The sequence below is a fragment of the Microcaecilia unicolor genome, chromosome 2 (genome assembly GCF_901765095.1).
Source record: "Microcaecilia unicolor chromosome 2, aMicUni1.1, whole genome shotgun sequence".
Taxonomy (NCBI): Eukaryota; Metazoa; Chordata; class Amphibia; order Gymnophiona; family Siphonopidae; genus Microcaecilia; species Microcaecilia unicolor.
In genome coordinates this window covers 231,986,860-232,009,174 of record NC_044032.1, presented here as the reverse complement: position 1 = coordinate 232,009,174, position 22,315 = coordinate 231,986,860, and the positions used below count along the sequence as shown (strand labels likewise).

Below are 22,315 nucleotides of genomic sequence, written 5' to 3'. Positions count from 1 at the left end.
GGCGGTTCGCTTAGCGGGGTTTAAAAAAAGGTCTGGACGGCTTCCTAAAAGAGAAGTCCATAGACCATTGTTAAATTGACTTGGGGAAAATCCACTGCTATTTCTGTGATAAGCAGCGTAATATGTATTGAGTTTTTTTGGGATCTTGTCAGGTATTTGTGACCTGGATTGGCCACTGTTGGAAACAGGTTGCTGGGCTTGATGGACCTTTGGTCTGTCCCAGTATGACAATACTTACAGTGGTGGAAATAAGTATTTGATCCCTTGCTGATTTTGTAAGTTTGCCCACTGACAAAGACATGAGCAGCCCATAATTGAAGGGTAGGTTATTGGTAACAGTGAGAGATAGCACATCACAAATTAAATCCGGAAAATCACATTGTGGAAAGTATATGAATTTATTTGCATTCTGCAGAGGGAAATAAGTATTTGATCCCCCACCAACCAGTAAGAGATCTGGCCCCTACAGACCAGGTAGATGCTCCAAATCAACTCGTTACCTGCATGACAGACAGCTGTCGGCAATGGTCACCTGTATGAAAGACACCTGTCCACAGACTCAGTGAATCAGTCAGACTCTAACCTCTTCAAAATGGCCAAGAGCAAGGAGCTGTCTAAGGATGTCAGGGACAAGATCATACACCTGCACAAGGCTGGAATGGGCTACAAAACCATCAGTAAGACGCTGGGCGAGAAGGAGACAACTGTTGGTGCCATAGTAAGAAAATGGAAGAAGTACAAAATGACTGTCAATCGACAAAGATCTGGGGCTCCACGCAAAATCTCACCTCGTGGGGTATCCTTGATCATGAGGAAGGTTAGAAATCAGCCTACAACTACAAGGGGGGGAACTTGTCAATGATCTCAAGGCAGCTGGGACCACTGTCACCACGAAAACCATTGGTAACACATTACGACATAACGGATTGCAATCCTGCAGTGCCCGCAAGGTCCCCCTGCTCCGGAAGGCACATGTGACGGCCCGTCTGAAGTTTGCCAGTGAACACCTGGATGATGCCGAGAGTGATTGGGAGAAGGTGCTGTGGTCAGATGAGACAAAAATTGAGCTCTTTGGCATGAACTCAACTCGCCGTGTTTGGAGGAAGAGAAATGCTGCCTATGACCCAAAGAACACCGTCCCCACTGTCAAGCATGGAGGTGGAAATGTTATGTTTTGGGGGTGTTTCTCTGCTAAGGGCACAGGACTACTTCACCGCATCAATGGGAGAATGGATGGGGCCATGTACCGTACAATTCTGAGTGACAACCTCCTTCCCTCCGCCAGGGCCTTAAAAATGGGTCGTGGCTGGGTCTTCCAGCACGACAATGACCCAAAACATACAGCCAAGGCAACAAAGGAGTGGCTCAGGAAGAAGCACATTAGGGTCATGGAGTGGCCTAGCCAGTCACCAGACCTTAATCCCATTGAAAACTTATGGAGGGAGCTGAAGCTGCGAGTTGCCAAGCGACAGCCCAGAACTCTTAATGATTTAGAGATGATCTGCAAAGAGGAGTGGACCAAAATTCCTCCTGACATGTGTGCAAACCTCATCATCAACTACAGAAGACGTCTGACCGCTGTGCTTGCCAACAAGGGTTTTGCCACCAAGTATTAGGTCTTGTTTGCCAGAGGGATTAAATACTTATTTCCCTCTGCAGAATGCAAATAAATTCATATACTTTCCACAATGTGATTTTCCGGATTTAATTTGTGATGTGCTATCTCTCACTGTTACCAATAACCTACCCTTCAATTATGGGCTGCTCATGTCTTTGTCAGTGGGCAAACTTACAAAATCAGCAAGGGATCAAATACTTATTTCCACCACTGTACGTAACCACAAATCACCCACCTGGACCCTCCCTCCAAAAACAAAAAAGGTTAATCAACAGCAGGCGAAGCCTGGTAAACAGGCTCAGCACAGCTAGACCAATCTTCATTCCCAGCTGATCATCGGCGTCCAATCTCAGTAAAAGGAGTGTCAGTAGTCTTGACATAGTCTTGACCACAGCATCACCAACTCGACACCCAATAACCCAGCAATGGCCCGGACTCAGCATGCGAGTGATGTTCTGTATTCCATCTGTTCTTCATCAACAACAGATTCTGATAACTTCCAGTGACCTGGTCTCCCCAGAAGTATAATCTGCATTTATTCCTCCTTAAATGCTGATTCCAGGAGTCCCAAGAGTCACATTTCAATGTCTATTGACACGTTATAATCCAAGATAGGGCCTGCGCAGTGGACCAGAAGGATATCAAAAAAAGTTAAGGGCAACTGCCAGCCAGTTTTCATCTGTTCACCGGCTTAGACGGTCGCTCCCCTCTTTTATTGTGAGCCATAAACTCCTGGGCCTCAGTCACAGTTTGATCAATGTGGTTGGCACCATTGTGGGTCACTTGCAGCGTAGCCAGATACATAAGAGCGAAGCATATCTTGGCCGCAAACAGGCACGAGCAAATTGGGGCAAAGGTTTTCATTGTGCAGCAACTTTAGCAGAGTAATCTTGAAAGCATAAAATGCGCTTATTCTAATGTCAAAGCTTTCCCCATTCTCACTGTTTGTATTATCGTGTTTTTAAGAGCCAAATTAGGTACCTTGAAGATGACCACCCTCTATCTGGTAGAGATAGTCTGCTTAAGGCCCACTCTGTGCTTTCTCCACTCTCAGGGGCCCATAGCCTTCTGAAAATTCACGTTTTAGCCACAGTTCAAGGAACCCAATCAATTCCTTATGTGCTATTGATTCGGATAGCCCGACTAGACGTAAATTATTTCATCTAGCCCTATTCTCTAGGTCTTCCACTGTCTTCTCCAGTGTTGTTACACACCGCCTTAATTGTGAGTGGAGTTCTTCTGCCGTCAATACCCGATCTTCCAAAGCTCCAGTCCTTGCCTGAAAACCTGTGCAGTCTTTTGAGAGCTCTTCCAATTGTGTCTGCACCCACTCCTGCTTAGATGCAATCGGGCTTAACCTTCTTTCCAACATCTGCTTAGATGCAATCGGGCTTAACCTTCTTTCCAACATCTCCTCCAATACCTTTTTCGTCTCTGCTTTCACCTCCGCCACCCAGGCCAAGGATGCAGATTGTGTTGTCGAGCTAGCAGGCACCGCCATTTTATGTTCCCCTGCTCTGTTGTGAAGCCACTCTTTAGCGGTAAATCTCCCCATCATTGCACCTTCCAAGACCATGTTTGCTGTTCTGGGATATTCTGCCTCTGTTCACATGTCCACTACCTCAATTGGGGGAACGAATGCTAATTTAAAATCAGGGTTTTTCTGAAGGGGAACCAGAGGAGTGCTCTTCAGCAACCTTCTGCGGTCATGGCGTCATGTGATCTCATCTCAGTCTCTGTGGAGCTGAGAAGGACAGGTTGGCATAGTCTTTTTACGTTGCGCTTTTCATAAAAAGTTAGTGCCTTCCCCTGCAGGTAATTATCTTCTTTTTTAAATGTATTTCTCCTGTTTTCCCTTCCTTGTATTTTTTCACTAGTTTTTTTTGCTTTTTTTGGTTTCCTTTATTTTTCACAAGTGGCTGCCGGTTAGGCTGCAGCCCCGAGCTCAATCTGAAACGTTTCTTCCTTTTTTTTTTTAATTGTTCAAGATTAAGGAGTTTAATTTAGTAAAAATTATTTTTTTCAATGTCCCAAAAGACCCTTAGTGGCTTCAAGCGGTGAGCTAAATGTTGCTACGTTATTACACTCACGGACCTGCACAACTGGTGCCTTGGGCATATCATGACCCCTCTGTTTATGATATTTATCTTCATATGCAGGCCAGGACACCCACCTTCTTAATGCCATCTCACCTTGCATCCAAACCAAAAATTCAGCGTGCTTGTCTGACATTGCTGCCTGGATGTCTCAACGTCACCTGAAATTAAACATGACCAAAACCGAACTTCTCATTTTCCCCCCCCAAACCCACCTCCCTGCTCCCCCCGTTTTCTATTTCTGTTGATGGCTCTCTCATTCTCCCTGTCTCCTCAGCTCGAAACCTTGGAGTCATCTTTGACTCTTCTCTCTCCTTCTCTGCTCATATCCAGTAGATCGCCAAGACCTGTCGTTTCTTTCTTTACAACATCCGTAAAATCCGCCCCTTTCTTTCCAAGCACTCTACCAAAACCCTCATCCACACCCTTGTCACACCTCGTTTAGACTACTGCAATCTGCTTCTTGCTAGCTTCCCACTTAGTCACCTCTCCCCTCTCCAATCGGTTCAAAACTCTGCTGCCCGTCTCGTCTTCCGCCAGGGTCGCTTTACTCATACTACCCCTCTCCTCAAGTCGCTTCACTGGCTCCCTATCCGTTTTCGCATCCTGTTCAAACTTCTTCTACTAACCTATAAATGTACTCACTCTGCTGCTCCCCAGTATCTCTCCACACTCGTCCTTCCCTACACCCCTTCCCGTGCACTCCGCTCCACGGATAAATCCTTCATATCTGTTCCCTTCTCCACTACTGCCAACTCCAAACTTCGCGCCTTCTGTCTCGCTGCACCCTACACCTGGAATAAACTTCCTGAGCCCCTACATCTTGCCCCATCCTTGGCCACCTTTAAATCTAGACTGAAAGCCCACCTCTTTAACGTTGCTTTTGACTCATAACCACTTGTAACCTCCTCTCCTCCTTCCTGTACACATTAATTGATTTGATTTGCTTACTTTATTTTTTGTCTATTAGATTGTAAGCTCTTTGAGCTGGGACTGTCTTTCTTCTATGTTTGTGCAGCACTGCGTACGCCTTGTAGCGCTATAGAAATGCTAAATAGTAGTAGTAGTAGGACACAAAGAGTGTGATTGACTCAGCAGGAGAAGCTTTTTGAAGGCCAGACCATCATCTTTGGCACCAGTGACATCAATCTCCATGGCTACTCTGACACCAGTAACCACTGGGAGTGCACTAGCATCGGACCCGACACCAGGGAGACGCTCTGATTTGGCGGCATCCTCATTGGCACCAGGGGATCGAGGCTTTATGCATTGGACGAAACCCAGGAAGCATAAGCATCGGTCCTCCGTGATCCTTTAGATTGTAAGCTCCTTTGAGCAGGGACCGTCCTTCTTTGTTAATTTGTACAGAGCTGCGTAACCTTAGTAGCGCTCTAGAAATGTTAAGTAGTAGTACACAGCGCCAGGGCATCAGATTCTCTGATAACCCGAGAAGCACAGGCGTCAAGAGGAGCGCTCCCCCTCTGGAAGTGGTGCTGGTGCACCAGTCATCGAGTAGTCAGGTCCCTGTCACCTGTCCAGCACGACTTTGCAGGCTGCCTCTGCCCCGTATCCCATGCCTTTGCTGATGCCTGTTCTTATGATCAGTTCCGGAGCATGATGGAGAGTAGTTGATGCAGTTGCTACAGGAAGCTCCCGCTTTTGCATCGAGGGTGCTTGCACCCTCAGTGGAACAGCTCTGGGCCCTCTATGAGACGCCACCGATGCTGTTGCCCAGAACATCAACACCAGCATCTCGCAGGGTGTCAGAGCTGAGGCCTGATTAGACAGTACCCTCTCTGACATTGGGGGAAGAAGCTTTCCTGGATTCTCAGGGAAGGGCTGCACCTCGATGTTCCTCTAAGAGTGGATGTCGTTCCACTAGGTCGAGGCCGGTGCATACTCAGTCTCCTGATTCTCAAAAGGAAGAGGAGTCTGACTGGAACCGCTCATTGGTATCAGACGAGAATCCACATAATTTCTCAGAGGAGGAGTTATATGGTATCCCATCTGATCCCTAAACTCTTCAAGAGAGATGAAAATCTCCTCCAGAGGTGGTTTTGTCAGGGAGCTGGCTGCGATCATCCCATTTAAAGTTTGAGGTGGAGAAGGAGCCTAGGGCTGAGATGTTGTCTGTCTTGGGCTATAAGTCTCCTCCTAAGGAAGGGGGTCACTGTGCCATTGCAACCTATCCTTAAGGATGCACTGATGAGGAACTGGGACTCTCTAAGGGCAGGTAGCACCCAAGATGGTAGATACAGTATCGCTTCCAGATTGGAGAGGGCCCATTTGCCTCACCACTCTTTGGTAGTCGAATCAACTCTCAAATGAGCGAAGAGCTCTTGGTCTTGTGCCTCGGCGCCCCCAAGGCTAGAGGCCAGAAAATTACTCATTTGGGAGAAAAACGTTTCAGGTCTCAATGCTGATTGCCTTAATCCAGTACTCCTAGCTCTACATGAGTCTTTACTTCATAGTTAATAGTACACGTGGAGGGGCATAATCGAACGCAAACGCCTATATCCATGGGCGTTTATCTCCAAGAACGGGTCCGTGAAGGGGTGGGCCGAACCATATTTTAGAAAAAATGGACGTTTTTGAGCTGGGCAGTTTTTTTTTAGCGATAATGGAAACTAAAAACGCCCAGCTCAAAAACGTCCTAATCCGAGCCATTTGGTTGTGGGAGGGGCCAGGATTCGTAGTACACTGGCCCCCCTGATATGCCAGGACACCAACTGGGCACCCTAGGTCAGTGCGGTGGACTTCAGAAAAAGCTCCCATATGCATAGCTCCCTTACCACAGGTGCTGAGCTCCCAACCCCCCTCCCCCAAAACCCACTACCCACAAATGAACAACACTACCATAGCTCTTAGGGGTGAAGGGGGCACCTACATGTGGGTATGTGGGTTTTGGAGACCTCCCATTTACTAGCACAAGTGTTACAGGTGGGGGGTGGGGGTGGGCCTGGGGCCACCTGGCTGAAGTGCACTGCGGTACCCACTAAAAGTGCTCCAGGGACCTACATACACGCAGGCCTCTAGGACTTGTTGCTGCTGTATAACATTGGCACACCAGTTGACACCTGAAGACTAATCTCTCCGAAAACGTCCTTTATTGGAATAACCGCGTTTACTCACAGTTAACTGCAGATCAGAGGTTGTGCCCCACTGGCAACAAGTCTCCCTGGTACTGAGATTAGCAGTAGGTCAGAGCTGGCAGAATGCTGTACAATGCCCTCTTTCAGCCACATTCAAGTTAAGAACTAAGTTCTCTAACGTGGCTAACACAGGAAAGGGAACTAAAACTGGCTTACAAAAATGGCCACTACCGCATGGACTACAACAGGAAACATAACAGGGCACACTCTGACCCAGTAGGCAGGGGGAAAAGCACCACGGGAGTAGAGCCTACCAACTACCAACATCGTGAGACTGTAACACAAGCTAATGAAATCACGGAGCCCAATACCCTACACCCACCACAATGCAATGCTGATGTGACCCTGTACTGCACCCGAGAGCCACATCTGACCCAGGGAAAGGCTGTGACAGGATCAAACACATTCTGCTGTCATGGAGGTGGGTACAGCATTTGAGGCTGGCATACAGGCTGGAAAAAAAGTTTTTAAAGTGGGGTTTTTTTTGGTGGGGAGGGGGTTAGTGACCACTGGGGGAGTCCGGGGAGGTCATCCCCGATTCCTTCCAGTGGTCATCTGGGCAGTTGGGGCACTTTTTTGGGACTTATTCGTGAGAAAAAAAGGGTCCAAAAAAAGTGACCCAAAATCGCGGTCAAAACGCCTTTTTTTTTTTTTCGATTATCAGCTAAAGACGCCCATCTCTCCTCAGCTGATAACCACGCCCCAGTCCCACGTCCGATACGCCCCCATCAACTTTATTCGTTTCCGCGACAGAGTGCAGTTGGAAACGCCCAAAATCGGCTTTCGATTATACCGATTTGGGCGCCTTTGCGAGAAAAACGCCCATCTCCCGATTTGGGTCAAAATATAGGCGTTTTTCTTTTTCAATTATAAGCTGGATAATCTGGCAATTAAATCCTTGTGGAGTAGGCCACTGAGCTTCACCAGTTGGCCAATAAGCAGATGGATTGTCGGCATTTTTTGGCCAGGGATTCTTATGATGCTTTTGATATTGCATCCAGACTCTCTGGAATGGGTGTGGGTATGTACATGCTCTCATGATTATGTGTCTCTGACGTGGAACAGGCTGTTCAGGAGAGATTGGCGGACGTGCCCTGCCGAAGGGACAACTTATTTGGAGAGAAAGTGGAAGAGATTGCTGACCTCACTGAAAAGCATGCTGATACTATTGCACTCTCTCTCTCTCTCTCTCTCTCTCTCTCTCTCTCTCTCTCTCTCTCTCTCTCTCTGCAATCTCCATCTGCATCTTCTTCAAGAAGAAGATTTTCGACTGGGCAGAAGCGCAGGTCCTAATACTATGAAAGGCGTAGGTACCAGCCTTCCATTCGGTCTACTCAAGTGACTCAGAGCTCCCTGTGCCAGACCTAGCCAGCCCTGTCCCCAGAAATCCCAGCTGGCTCCCCAGTCAAAGCAGGGCATCGGCTTTTGACTGTCTCCAGCAGAGCATAGCCGCGCAAAGAGTATCTGTTCCAGATGATGTGCCAGTTGGAGGGAGGCTCACTTTTTACCACCATAAATGGCCCATTATAACCTCCAACCAGTGGGTGCTTCAAATAGTCCATCATGGGTACGCTGTAAATTGGCATCAGCAACATCAGTTCTCAGCACAAGCAAGTACTTGTACAGGAAATCTCCGCCCTTCTGCAAGCCTGAGCAGTCAAACCCGTACCACCAGGGGAGGAGGGACAGGGATTCTGTTCCAGGTACTTTATTGATATTAAGAAAATGCGGGGGGGGGGGGGGGGGGGGGGGAGTACAGCACATCCTAGAGTTAAGGACCCTGAACAAATTTCCGGTGAAAGAATGATTTCCCTGGGCACCCTACTTATCTTCATACAGGAAAAAGATTGACTATGTTCACTGGACTTAAATTATGCCTATACCAACATTTCAATATGTCCCAGTCACAGGAGGTATCTCGGATTTCACGTGGGGATACACTGTAGGCTAGCGAGAGTGGAAACTGGTAGTGCTTGCCTCACAGGTTTGCAGCAGCCAGCAGGTTTCGGCTCGGCAAATGTTGAGACTAATGGGCCACATGACCTCCACAGTGCATGTCACTCCCATGACGCTGCTCCGTTTACTACTACTACTACTTATCATTTCTATAGGTGTACTAGACGTATGGCCCAGTGGACCTTAGCCTCCTAGTAGTCTCAAGCCACAGGGAACCTAACGGTTGTCATTCTTGTCCCGCCAGAACTGGCTCATGCCCTTCTTTGGTGGACAGTCCTTTCCATTTCGACTCTGGGACTTCCATTCCAAATTCCACCGCATCAAAAGGTGTTACCAACAGATGCATCCAACCTGTGTTGGGGAGCTCTTGTGGATGGACTTCTCACTCAAGGTCAGTGGGGTCCGCTCAGGAGGCTTAACTTCAAATCAATCTCTTCAAGCTAAGGGCCATTTGGAACACTAAAGGCTTTCAGAGATTGACTCCAAAACCACATTGTCCAAATTCAGACAGACAACCAAGTTGTAATGTTTTTTTGTCAACAAGTATGGGGGTACGGGATCTTACCCCTTGTGTCAGGAAGCAGTAGATTTGTGGCAATGGGTTCTCCGTCACTTGATGAGCCTCCATGCTGTATACCTTCCAGGCAAGAACAACTGCCTGGCGGGCAGACTCAGCAGGATATTGCAACTGCATGAGTGGTCTCTCAACATGGGCGTAGCCTGAAAGATTTTCCAAGAGTGGAGCACACCCTCGGTGGATCTTTTAGCCACTCTTCTCAACAACAAGTCCTCTCAGCTGTGCTCCAGGCTCAAATCACATAGCAGACTAGCATCAGATGCTTTTCTCTTACATTGGGGAAGAGGGCCTCCATATGAGTATCCTCCTATACCTCTGATAGAGAAGACCTTGCTGAAACTCAGGCAAGACCGAGACACTATGATACTGATCGCTTCTGATTGGCTGTGACAGATATGGTTCCCTCTTCTTCAGAAGATCTGTGGAGATTGGATTGTTTTCCGACCCTCATCACGCAGGATACTTTCTGCATCCCAACCTCCAATCTCTGGCTCTCATAGCTTGGATGTTGAGAATGTAGAGCTTGAATCCCTTGGATTGCCTGAGGATGTCTCCCATGTCTTGCAGGCTTCCAGGAAAGACTTGTTGGATTATTTGTAGTAAATAATTAGCAGATTTTTATACACACAGCTTCAGCTTTAGAAATGTTAATTTCTTTTCTTCATCTCTCTCACATACACCCCAGAATAATTCACTGCTGAGTCACTTTAAAGTTGAAGTAACAAAACATCTGTTTACTCACAGTTTGTAGTTAGATTATATTCAGACAGGCATATATATACATAATACTATACATCTGGATTATCAGCTCTTTCCATGTGCTTAGATGGTAATGGATGCTCACACCATAGATCCTCAGGTTAGGAGATATCATTGAGCTCCATGTGCTGTGCCTAACCCCCACAGGAAGTTGCATGGGTGTGACCTCTCTAGGTAATTCACATCAGAGGTCACAGAGTAATCACAGAGAAAAACATTGCTGACAGACAATGCATGTTAAATACAATACATTATTCCAACAAACCCCTTCTCATGCATAACTGTCATGCAATTATTAATTCATACAAAGTCCAAGCTTTATTCGCAGATTCTCAAAACGTTCTCTGGGTAACGGTTTGGTCATGATGTCAGCTGTCATCTCACTGGTGTGACAATAGTCTAGACTGATGACCCCTTCTTTCGCCAGCTCTCGCACGTTGTGATATTTCGTTGCGATGTGCTTGGTGCGTGACTGAACCTTGTCATTCTGTGACAGTCTGATGCAGCTCTGATTATCTTCCATTATCTGGATTGGTCTCTGTTCAGCTATTCCAAAATCCAGCAAAAGTTTTTCAATCCACATCAGTTCTCTGCATGCTTCTGATACAGCCACATATTCAGCTTCTGTAGAAGACAGACTCACAATACTTTGTTTATGACTGGCCCAAGAAATTTGTACATTTCCATACATAAACACATATCCACTTGTGGATTTATAATCAGAATGATCCCCTGCCCAATCTGAATCACAGTAACATATTAGTTTTGGATTACTATTGGCTGAAATCTTTAATTTACAATCAATGGTACCTTTTAAATACCTTACCATCCTTTTAACTGCAGTCCAATCTGATTTGGTAGGTGAGCTGACCCTTCTGCTCAAAATTCCTACTGCATTTGCTATATCAGCCCTGTATGTGGTAGTCAGATATAAAAGCTTACCTATGGCTGATCTATATTGGATGTTATCTGGTAAAGGTTCTCTTACTGTTTCATCCTTCAGAAAATCAGTGATCATGGGAGTGCTTACAACTTGGGCATCTTGCATACCTAAACTTTCAATAAGCTCATTTATTTTCTGCTTCTGGCTTAGAAGATAAGAACCATCATTTTGTTTCTCAATTTCTATACCAAGATAGTATGACACATTACCAAGTTCTTTTATCTCAACATTGAGGTTTAAATATTTTACAATGTCCTTGTACTCTTGCTCACTTTCGCTTGCAATGAGCAGATCATCAACAAAAGCTAAAATGTATGCATATTGTCCATTTCTGCACCTAGTGTACAAGCATTTATCTGCTTCACCTTGCATAAATCCTAAATTTGTCAATATTTCATGCAATTTGTCATTCCAACATTTTGCACTTTGCTTTAATCCATAAAGACCTTTGTTTAATTTACACACTAGCTGTCTTTGTTTTGTATTTATGAAACCTGTTGGCTGTTCCATGTACAAGTCTTCAGTTATATCTCCATGAAGAAATGCTGTTTTCACATCAATGTGGTTGACTTGCATGCCTTTTGAGACTGCAATGCTCAGAAGTGTTCTAATTGTCGTGTGTTTCACTACAGGTGCAAACACTTCATCAAAATCTTCTCCATATTTTTGAAGATATCCCTTTGCCACTAATCTGGCTTTATACCTTTCCACTTTTCCTTGTGCATTCCTTTTTAACTTGAATACCCATTTGCATCCTATAGCTTTCTTGCCAGGAGGTAATTTTGTCAGAATCCAAGTATTATTTTTATCCAATGCATCAATTTCTTCTTGTGCAGCTTTACGCCATTCAGCAGCTTCTTCTGCTGGCATTTTCTCAATCTCATCCCATGTTAAGGGCTCTTGAGCTTCTGCTGACTTTGTTAGGTAAGACAGTCTTGGGGGTGGAACACCTTTGTTTTCCCTGGATGAGCGTCTGACAACAGGTTGGTCCGACCTTTCTGCATCCTCTAAATCTGAGAGTCCTTCTCCAATTGATTCCCCTTCTCCAACTGTACTGTCTCCTGCGATGATCCTTTCTGTGTCTGCTTCCTCTGCCTGTTCCTCGTTAGATACAGATGAGTTGCTTTCAGACATCTGCCTTGGTATGGCATTTATATACACTGGCATGTCTATTATGGTTCTAGTTTCATATTCTGGATGATAAGGCTCATCTGGGATAATCCAGCCTTTATCTACCCTTTTGTTTTCATCAAAATATGTAACATGTCTTATGCCAACAATGCCAGTTTTCAGATTCAAAATTCTATATCCTTTGTGTCCTGGAGCATAGCCAACTAAAATGCCCCTTTCTGTTGTGGAATCCAGCTTATGCCTTCTTTGCTTTGGTACATGAGCATATGCTGTACTTCCAAATGTTCTTATGTGTGACAGGTTTGGCTTCCTACCATGCCATGTCTCATGTGGTGTGCGCTCAGCGCCTTTAGTTGGCATTCTGTTTTGTAGGTACACTGCTGTGAGAATGGCTTCCCCCCATAGTCTTTTAGGGAGATTGCTATCTGACAGCATACATCTGGTCATTTCCACAAGTGACCTAAATTTTCTCTCTGCAACAGAATTTTGCTCTGGTGTATAAGCTACTGTTGTGATATGCTGAATGCCTTCTTGTTCTAGAAATGTGCGCATGCTTTGTGAAGTGAACTCACCACCATTGTCGGTCTGAAGAACCTTTGGTTTTCTTTCAAATTTATTGCTCACCATGGCTACGTATTTCTTCAGCATGTCTGTGACTTGACTTTTTTTTTTCAGCAAATAGGCCACACAGTATCTAGAGAAATCATCCAAGAATATTAGCACAAATCTGTTATTTCCCAATGATGGGATATTAAACGGTCCACATAAGTCACTGTGTATTAAGTCCAGTACTTTATTACTCCTATTTCCTGTGTATGCAGGAAATGAGGGTCTCACACCTTTTTGAGTAACACAGTCTATGCATTTCTCCATTTTACCAGTATTTGCACTTATCTGAATGCCTGTGGCTAGTTGCCTACTGTAAAGATCCTGGATCACCTTAAAATCACGATGTCCCAGGCGGCGATGCCAGATTTCCAGACTACATTTACCATCATTCTTCCTTACTTGCGCCATATGTGAGGCTTCACCTGAAATGCTCAGTTTATAAATATCATTATGCATAAAAGCTTCAGCATACACTTCATCATTTTTAGAGATCGTGCACTTATTGTTTTCAAAATGAATCGCAAATCCCTTCTTATCTAATGTAGATACACTAAGCATATTGCAAACTGCTTGGGGAATATACAAGACATCACTTACAGGAATTTCTTTAACTTCATTAGACACTTTGCATTTTAAGAATCCAATGCCTTTTGCTTGGATCTGAGTAGTCCCTGCGTTTGCAGTTTGAAGAATACCTTCTTCTGGACTCATTTCCTGAAAGAAATCCTTACAATTGGTTAAATGGCATGTGCTCCCCGAATCCAAAATCCAAGTACTTTCATTTGAATTATTATTTACCATAGTCAAAGATTTTTCTACCATTAGAAAGCCCTTATGTTTATCATTGTCTTTCATACATTTTCTGCTTGGAAAATTCTTTTGTTCCATTGGCTTAGGTGAGCTAGAGGGGGTGTTTTGTGTTTCCTTACACCATTTAGATACATGTCCCTCCTTTCCACATGAATAGCAAATCAGCTTGCCCTTGGGTGGAGTTTTCCCATAGCTCCGCCTTCCTCTATTCTTTGCCAAGAAATTTGTTTCATTTCTCTCTGACTTTCTTTGAGAACACATCTCCTCAGAATCATTAATTATGCATTCCTGCCTCAGTTTTGATGCTGCCTGTTCAAAAGATTGCCCTTCAATGGCTTCATTTACAGACCTAAAAACATCAAACTTCTTTGATAGTGAGGTAAAAAGAAATGCTCTTTTCAATGCATCACACATGGGAATTCCAGAAAGTTCTAGCTTTTGAAATGAAGACATAAGATGCATAATGTGATCATTACATTTACTTTTATCCCTTAATTTGGTCTCATTCAACTCTGCCAACCAAATTGGTTGCTGTTTTGCATATGTAGTTGCATACATAGTTCTTAGTTTATCTAAAATGTGGTTTGCTGTATCTTTTGCCTCCACCAATATGGCTTGTTTCTCTGAGAGAGCTTCCAAAAACATGCACTTCACATAATAGTTTGCATTGTCCCATTCAGCCATATTTTCAGCTGTTCTGTTTTGGTCTAAACATATACTTAATTTCTTTGCTTGAAGGAGACATCTGAATCTTAGTTCCCACTGCTGATAATTAAATTCAGTTAATTTAGGCACCTTGAGAGAGTAGAAAAATGGTGAATTTCCTCCCTCAGCCATTTCTTAGCCTTGCCTTCTGTTTGGTGTGTGGGGGGGAGAGAGAGACAGACTGAATCTTTCTTTTAAAACTTAAGAGAAAAATTTGGCTTTTTCACTGCCTGGTAATATTTCTCCCTTTTTCAATTCCTGGGCTGGGCCCATAACCCTTTTGTTGGATTATTTGTAGTAAATAATTAGCAGATTTTTATACACACAGCTTCAGCTTTAGAAATGTTAATTTCTTTTCTTCATCTCTCTCACATACACCCCAGAATAATTCACTGCTGAGTCACTTTAAAGTTGAAGTAACAAAACATCTGTTTACTCACAGTTTGTAGTTAGATTATATTCAGACAGGCATATATATACATAATACTATACATCTGGATTATCAGCTCTTTCCATGTGCTTAGATGGTAATGGATGCTCACACCATAGATCCTCAGGTTAGGAGATATCATTGAGCTCCATGTGCTGTGCCTAACCCCCACAGGAAGTTGCATGGGTGTGACCTCTCTAGGTAATTCACATCAGAGGTCACAGAGTAATCACAGAGAAAAACATTGCTGACAGACAATGCATGTTAAATACAATACATTATTCCAACAAGACTACAATAAGAGGTGTTACTTTTTTTAATGGAGAAGGTTTGCTGTCTGGTGTGATGTCAAGGCCTTAAATCCCTTCTCTTGCTCCTACACAAAAACTGCTTGAGTACCTCCTGCACCTCTCTGGTTTGAAAACCCAACTCTGTAACAGTTCATTTTAGTGCAATAGGTGCTTATCAGCATGTAGGAGGCGAGTCCTTCTCTGTACAACCTTTAGTTATTCACTTAATGAGAGGTTTGTTGTTGACAGAGCTCTGTACCAAACCTCCAATTGTGTCATGGTATCTCAACATAGTCCTCACCCAGCTGATGAAAGCTCCTTTTTGAGCCTCTGGATACCTGCCATCTGAAGTTTTTGACCTGGAAAGTTGTATTTCTGGTAGTAGTCACTTCAGCTCGCAGTCAGTGAGCTCCAGGCCCTAGTAGCTCACCCACCATATATTAAATTTCATCATAACAAAGTAGTCCTCCGCACGCACCCAAGTTCCTTCCTTTGGTCGTGTCTGAGTTCCATCTTAACCAGTTAATTGTTCTTTCTACATTTTTCCCAGACCTCATTCCCATCCTGGGGAAAGTGTGCTATTTACTTTAGACTGCAAGCGAGCCTTAGCTTTCTATCTGGAGCGGATAGACTCCCCATAGACAGTCCTCCCAGCTTTTTGTTTCTTTTGACCCCAACAAGTTGGGGGGGTGGTCATCAGCAAACACATAGTTTCAAATTGGATAGCAGACTGCATCTTCTTTGCTTGTGCCCAGGGAGGGCTGACTCTTGAGGGACGTGTCACAGCTCACAATATTAGAAGCATGGCTGCATTGGTTGCCCACCTGAGATCAGCGTCCATTGAGGAGATTTGCAAGGCAACTAGAACTTTCTCTAGTGCTAGTGATTCACCATCTGCACCGGGACTCCATCAGAAGACATCACAATAAGTGGCCTGCTGTCCTTGGAGAACACCAGCTACAGGTAAGTAGAGTCAGCATTTTCAAAATGGTGGAAGGTCATTATGGTGTGGACTCTACACGGTCTGTGTTTCGGCCTTTGGAGACCAAACAGCCAGCTAGACTAAACAGCAGTAGTAAATCTTGATGTAGAGCCAACATAAACGTAGTGCCATCCAAGTTCGAATAGCATCTTAGAGTTAAATATTATTTGAACTTGGATAGCACTGCTTTTGTTGTCTCTATATCAAGATTTACTGCTACTGTTTAGTCTAATTGGCTGTTTGCCTGGACTCCTGAAGAAGGCATAAGCCAAAAACACGGTCCGTGTAGAGTCCATGCCATAGTGACCGGCCATCATTTTGATAGTGCTAACTCCATAATAAAGATTTATCAGCTTTTCTTGAGTCATTTCCATCCATTGGTTTGCCTATGCATCTTATATTAATATCTTTTTCTCCGAGGACAAGCAGGCTGCTTGTTCTCACTGATGGGTGACGTCCACGGCAGCCCCTCCAATCGGAATCTTCACTAGCAAAGGCCTTTGCTAGCCCCCGCGCGCTGATGCACACCGCGCATGCGCGGCCGTCTTCCCGCCCGAAACCGGCTCGTGCCGGCCAGTCTTCTTTCGTCCGCGCTCGGTACGGTCGTGTTTTCGCCGTGTCGTGCCCCGCAAAGTCGACCTCGCGCGTTCTTCGTGTTGTTTAAAAAAAAAAAAAAAAAACATTCTGTGTGGTAAGAGACTCTTCGGTCTCTTTTTCCCCCGCTATTTCCAGCTTTTTCGCCCCGGTAAGTTTTCTTTCGTCATCGGGGTAGGCCGCTTTTAGGCCTCGGGTCGAAGTTTCTTCCCCTTGTTTTTTCGGGTGCCTTTTCCGCCATTTCGACTTTTGATTTCGCCGGCGTGATTTTTCCGCCCATGACATCGAAGTCTCCCAGCGGCTTCAAGAAGTGCACCCAGTGCGCCCGGGTCATCTCGCTCACTGACAGGCACGCGTCGTGTCTTCAGTGCTTGGGGGCTGGGCACCGCCCACAGGCCTGTAGTCTGTGTTCCCTTTTGCAAAAGCGGACTCAGGTAGCGAGATTGGCCCAGTGGAACGTTTTGTTCTTGGGCTCTTCGTCGGCATCGGCACCGGGGGTATTGAGTGCATCAATGTCTTCAGCGTCCAGAACTTCATCCTCGGCCGCGAGTGCATCGAGGCATCGGCCCTCTGCATCGGCGCTGAGACATCGGACAGCTGCATCGAGGTCGGTGGTACCGGGACCTCGTCTGCTGATGTCGTCGGACGGTGGTGCTTCGACTGGAGTGCAGGTGAGAGCTGTCCATTCCCCTGCTGGTGGCGGTGAGCCTTCGGGTGGGTCTCCCCCTACCCTGAGGGCTCCTGCGGTACAGCCCCCCCGAGACCGACCTCCTTCGGCCTTGGCCCCGAGGAAGCGACGGCTGGATTCTACGTCCTCGTCGGTGCCGGGAAGCTCCGGTGACATGCTTCGTTCCAAGAAGTCGAAGAAGCATCATCATCGGTCTCCTTCCCGTGTCGGCACCGAGAGCTCTGGGTCGCCGAGGGAGTCGGCACCCAGTAGGCATCGGCACCGAGAGGACCGCTCACCCTCTGTCCAGGAGGTGTCGATGCGCTCCGCTCTGGACAGCCCGGAACAGCCTCCACGCCCGGAACAGGTTCTGACGTCGACGCCTGCATCGACCTCCATGCCTTTCTCTGCAGCCGCTCTAAACGAGAGCCTCCGGGCCGTTCTCCCAGAGATTCTGGGAGAGCTGCTGCGCCCTACCCCTCCGGTACCGGCGGTGCTTGCGCCACCGGTACCGTCGAGCGTGGCGCCGGCTGGCCCATCGCCCGAGGTGAGGTCTCCGGCGTCGGTGCAGCGTGCGGTACCGGCTGCTGCCGCCTCCCAGGAGGGCTTCCCGTCTACGTCGGCGGAGGGAGCTTCGCCAATGCGGGCGAGGGAGTCTACCTCTCGACGCCCCCATCGTGGACGTGGCTCCACAGAGTCGAGTCGGGCACGGTTGCAGACACAGGTCCGTGAACTTGTGTCTGACACCGAGGGTGAGGCCTCGTGGGAAGAGGAAGAAGACCCCAGATATTTCTCTGACGAGGAGTCTGAGGGTCTTCCTTCCGATCCCACTCCCTCTCCTGAGAGACAGCTTTCTCCTCCCGAGAGTCTGTCTTTTGCTTCCTTTGTCCGGGAGATGTCTACGGCCATCCCCTTCCCGGTGGTTGTGGAGGACGAGCCCAGGGCTGAAATGTTTGAGCTCCTGGACTATCCTTCTCCACCTAAGGAAGCATCCACTGTACCCATGCACCATGTCCTGAAAAAGACATTGCTGGCGAACTGGACCAAGCCTCTAACTAATCCCCACATTCCCAAGAAGATCGAGTCCCAGTACCGGATCCATGGGGACCCAGAGCTGATGCACACTCAGTTGCCTCATGACTCTGGAGTTGTGGATTTGGCCCTAAAGAAGGCCAAGAGTTCTAGGGAGCATGCTTCGGCGCCCCCGGGCAAGGACTCTAGAACCTTGGACTCCTTTGGGAGGAAGGCCTACCATTCTTCTATGCTCGTGGCCAAAATTCAGTCCTACCAGCTCTACACGAGCATACACATGCGGAACAATGTGCGGCAGTTGGCGGGCTTGGTGGATGCGCTCCCCCCTGAGCAAGCCAAGCCTTTTCAGGAGGTGGTCAGGCAGCTGAAGGCGTGCAGAAAATTCCTGGCCATAGGGGTGTATGACACCTTTGATGTTGCGTCCAGGGCCGCTGCTCAAGGTGTGGTGATGCGCAGACTCTCATGGCTGCGTGCCTCCGACCTGGAGAATAGAATCCAGCAGCGGATTGCGGACTCGCCTTGCCGTGCGGATAATATTTTTGGAGAGAAAGTCGAGCAGGTGGTAGAGCAGCTCCACCAGCGGGACACCGCATTCGACAAGTTCTCCCGCCGGCAGCCTTCAGCTTCTACCTCTACAGGTAGACGATTTTTCGGGGGAAGGAAGACTGTTCCCTACTCTTCTGGCAAGCGTAGGTACAATCCTCCTCGACAGCCTGTGGCCCAGGCTAAGCCCCAGCGCGCTCGCTCTCGTCAGCAGCGTGCGCCTCAGCAAGGCCCATCGGCTCCCCAGCAAAAGCAAGGGACGAGCTTTTGACTGGCTCCAGCAGAGCATAGCCGACATCCAAGTATCAGTGCCGGGCGACCTGCCAGTCGGGGGGAGGTTAAAAGCTTTTCACCAAAGGTGGCCTCTCGTAACCTCCGATCAGTGGGTTCTCCAAATAGTCCGGCAGGGATACACCCTCAATTTGGCCTCAAAACCTCCAAATTGTCCACCGGGAGCTCAGTCTTACAGCTTCCAGCACAAGCAGGTACTTGCAGAGGAACTCTCCGCCCTTCTCAGTGCCTATGCGGTCGAGCCCGTGCCATCCGGGCAAGAAGGGCTGGGATTCTATTCCAGGTACTTCCTTGTGGAAAAGAAAACAGGGGGGATGCGTCCCATCCTAGACCTAAGGGCCCTGAACAAATATCTGGTCAAAGAAAAGTTCAGGATGCTTTCCCTGGGCACCCTCCTTCCCATGATTCAGGAAAACAATTGGCTATGCTCTCTGGACTTGAAGGATGCCTACACACACATCCCGATACTGCCAGCTCACAGACAGTATCTGCGATTTCAGCTGGGCACACGTCACTTCCAGTACTGTGTGCTACCCTTTGGGCTCGCCTCTGCGCCCAGGGTGTTCACAAAGTGCTTGGCTGTAGTAGCAGCGGCACTTCGCAGGCTGGGGGTGCACGTGTTCCCATATCCGAGGCAGGAGCCCTGCAGTCCATGCAGATGACTATTCGCCTTCTGGAGCTACTGGGGTTTGTGATAAATTATCCAAAGTCCCATCTTCTCCCAGTGCAGAGACTCGAATTCATAGGAGCTCTGCTGGATTCTCGGACGGCTCGCGCCTATTTCCCAGAGACGAGAGCCACCAACTTGTTGTCCCTCGTCTCGCGGGTGCGAGCGTCTCAGCAGATCACAGCTCGGCAGATGTTGAGATTGCTAGGCCACATGGCCTCCACAGTTCATGTGACTCCCATGGCCCGCCTTCACATGCGATCTGCTCAATGGACCCTAGCTTCCCAGTGGTTTCAGGCTGCTGGGGATCTAGAAGACGTGATCCACCTGTCCATGAGTTTTCTCATTTCCCTGTATTGGTGGACGATTTGGTCCAATTTGACTCTGGGACGTCCCTTTCAAATTCCTCAGCCACAAAAAGTGCTGACCACGGATGCGTCTCTCCTGGGGTGGGGAGCTCATGTCGATGGGCTTCACACCCAAGGAAGCTGGTCCCTCCAGGAACGCGATCTGCAGATCAATCTCCTGGAGTTACGAGCGATCTGGAACGCTCTGAAGGCTTTCAGAGATCGGCTGTCCCACCAAATTATCCAAATTCAGACAGACAACCAGGTTGCCATGTATTACGTCAACAAGCAGGGGGGCACCGGATCTCGCCCCCTGTGTCAGGAAGCCGTCAGCATGTGGCTCTGGGCTCGCCGTCACGGCATGGTGCTCCAAGCCACATATCTGGCAGGCGTAAACAACAGTCTGGCCGACAGGTTGAGCAGGATTATGCAACCTCACGAGTGGTCGCTCAATTTCCGTGTAGTGCGACAGATCTTCCAGGTGTGGGGCACCCCCTTGGTAGATCTCTTCGCATCTCGAGCCAACCACAAAGTCCCTCAGTTCTGTTCCAGGCTTCAGGCCCACGGCAGACTGGCATCGGATGCCTTCCTCCTGGACTGGGGGGAAGGCCTGCTGTATGCTTATCCTCCCATACCTCTGGTGGGGAAGACTTTGTTGAAACTCAAGCAAGACCGAGGCACCATGATTCTGATTGCTCCTTTTTGGCCGCGTCAGATCTGGTTCCCTCTTCTTCTGGAGTTGTCCTCCGAAGAACCGTGGAGATTGGAGTGTTTTCCGACCCTCATTACGCAGGACGAAGGGGCGCTTCTGCATCCCAACCTCCGGTCCCTGGCTCTCACGGCCTAGATGTTGAGAGCGTAGACTTTGCCTCTTTGGGTCTGTCAGAGGGTGTCTCCCGTATCTTGCTTGCTTCCAGGAAAGATTCCACTAAGAGGAGTTACTTCTTTCTATGGAGGAGGTTTGCCGTCTGGTGTGACAGCAAGGCCCTAGATCCTCGCTCTTGTCCTACACAGACCCTGCTTGAATACCTTCTGCACTTGTCCGACTCCGGTCTCAAGACCAACTCTGTAAGGGTTCACCTTAGTGCAATCAGTGCATACCATTACCATGTGGAAGGTAAGCCGATCTCGGGACAGCCTTTAGTTGTTCGCTTCATGAGAGGTTTGCTTTTGTCAAAGCCCCTGTCAAGCCTCCTACAGTGTCATGGGATCTCAATGTCGTTCTCACCCAGCTGATGAAACCTCCTTTTGAGCCACTGAATACCTGCCATCTGAAGTACTTGACCTGGAAGGTCATTTTCTTGGTGGCAGTTACTTCAGCTCGTAGAGTCAGTGAGCTTCAGGCCCTGGTAGCCCAGGCCCCTTACACCAAATTTCATCATAACAGAGTAGTCCTCTGCACTCACCCTAAGTTCTTGCCAAAGGTTGTGTCGGAGTTCCATCTGAACCAGTCAATTGTCTTGCCAACATTCTTTCCCCGTCCTCATTCCTGCCCTGCTGAACGTCAGCTGCACACATTGGACTGCAAAAGAGCATTGGCCTTCTATCTGGAGCGGACACAGCCCAACAGACAGTCCGCCCAATTGTTTGTTTCTTTTGATCCCAATAGGAGGGGAGTGGCTGTGGGGAAACGCACCATATCCAATTGGCTAGCAGATTGCATTTCCTTCACTTACGCCCAGACGGGGCTGGCTCTTGAGGGTCATGTCACGGCTCATAATGTTAGAGCCATGGCAGCGTCGGTAGCCCACTTGAAGTCAGCCTCTATTGAAGAAATTTGCAAAGCTGCGACGTGGTCATCTGTCCACACATTCACATCTCATTACTGCCTGCAGCAGGATACCCGACGCGACAGTCGGTTCGGGCAGTCAGTTCTTCAGAACCTGTTTGGGCTTTAGGATCCAGCTCCACCCCCCGAGGGCCCTGTTTGTTCTGTTCCAGGCTGCACTCTCAGTTAGTTGGTAAACTTTTTTAGGTCAATCTTAGTTATGTCCTCGCCGTTGCGAGGCCCAATTGACCATGGTTGTTGTTTTGAGTGAGCCTGGGGGCTAGGGATACCCCATCAGTGAGAACAAGCAGCCTGCTTGTCCTCGGAGAAAGCGAATGCTACATACCT

The 22,315-nt window shown here is 47.6% G+C and overlaps 1 protein-coding gene and 1 long non-coding RNA gene across 5 annotated transcripts in view; one reads left to right on the top strand and one right to left on the bottom strand.

Annotated features, from left to right (window-relative positions):
* The window catches only part of UHRF2 (ubiquitin like with PHD and ring finger domains 2), a 414,897-nt gene that overhangs the window by 316,035 nt on the left and 76,547 nt on the right, over positions 1-22,315 (top strand). The gene's annotated exons all lie outside the window — the stretch shown is intronic.
* Positions 4,050-9,555, bottom strand: LOC115463360. Its single transcript, XR_003941028.1, has 3 exons — positions 9,460-9,555; positions 7,269-7,273; positions 4,050-4,061 (listed from the first exon to the last, which is right to left on the bottom strand). It is a non-coding gene; the product is annotated as an uncharacterized LOC115463360 (long non-coding RNA).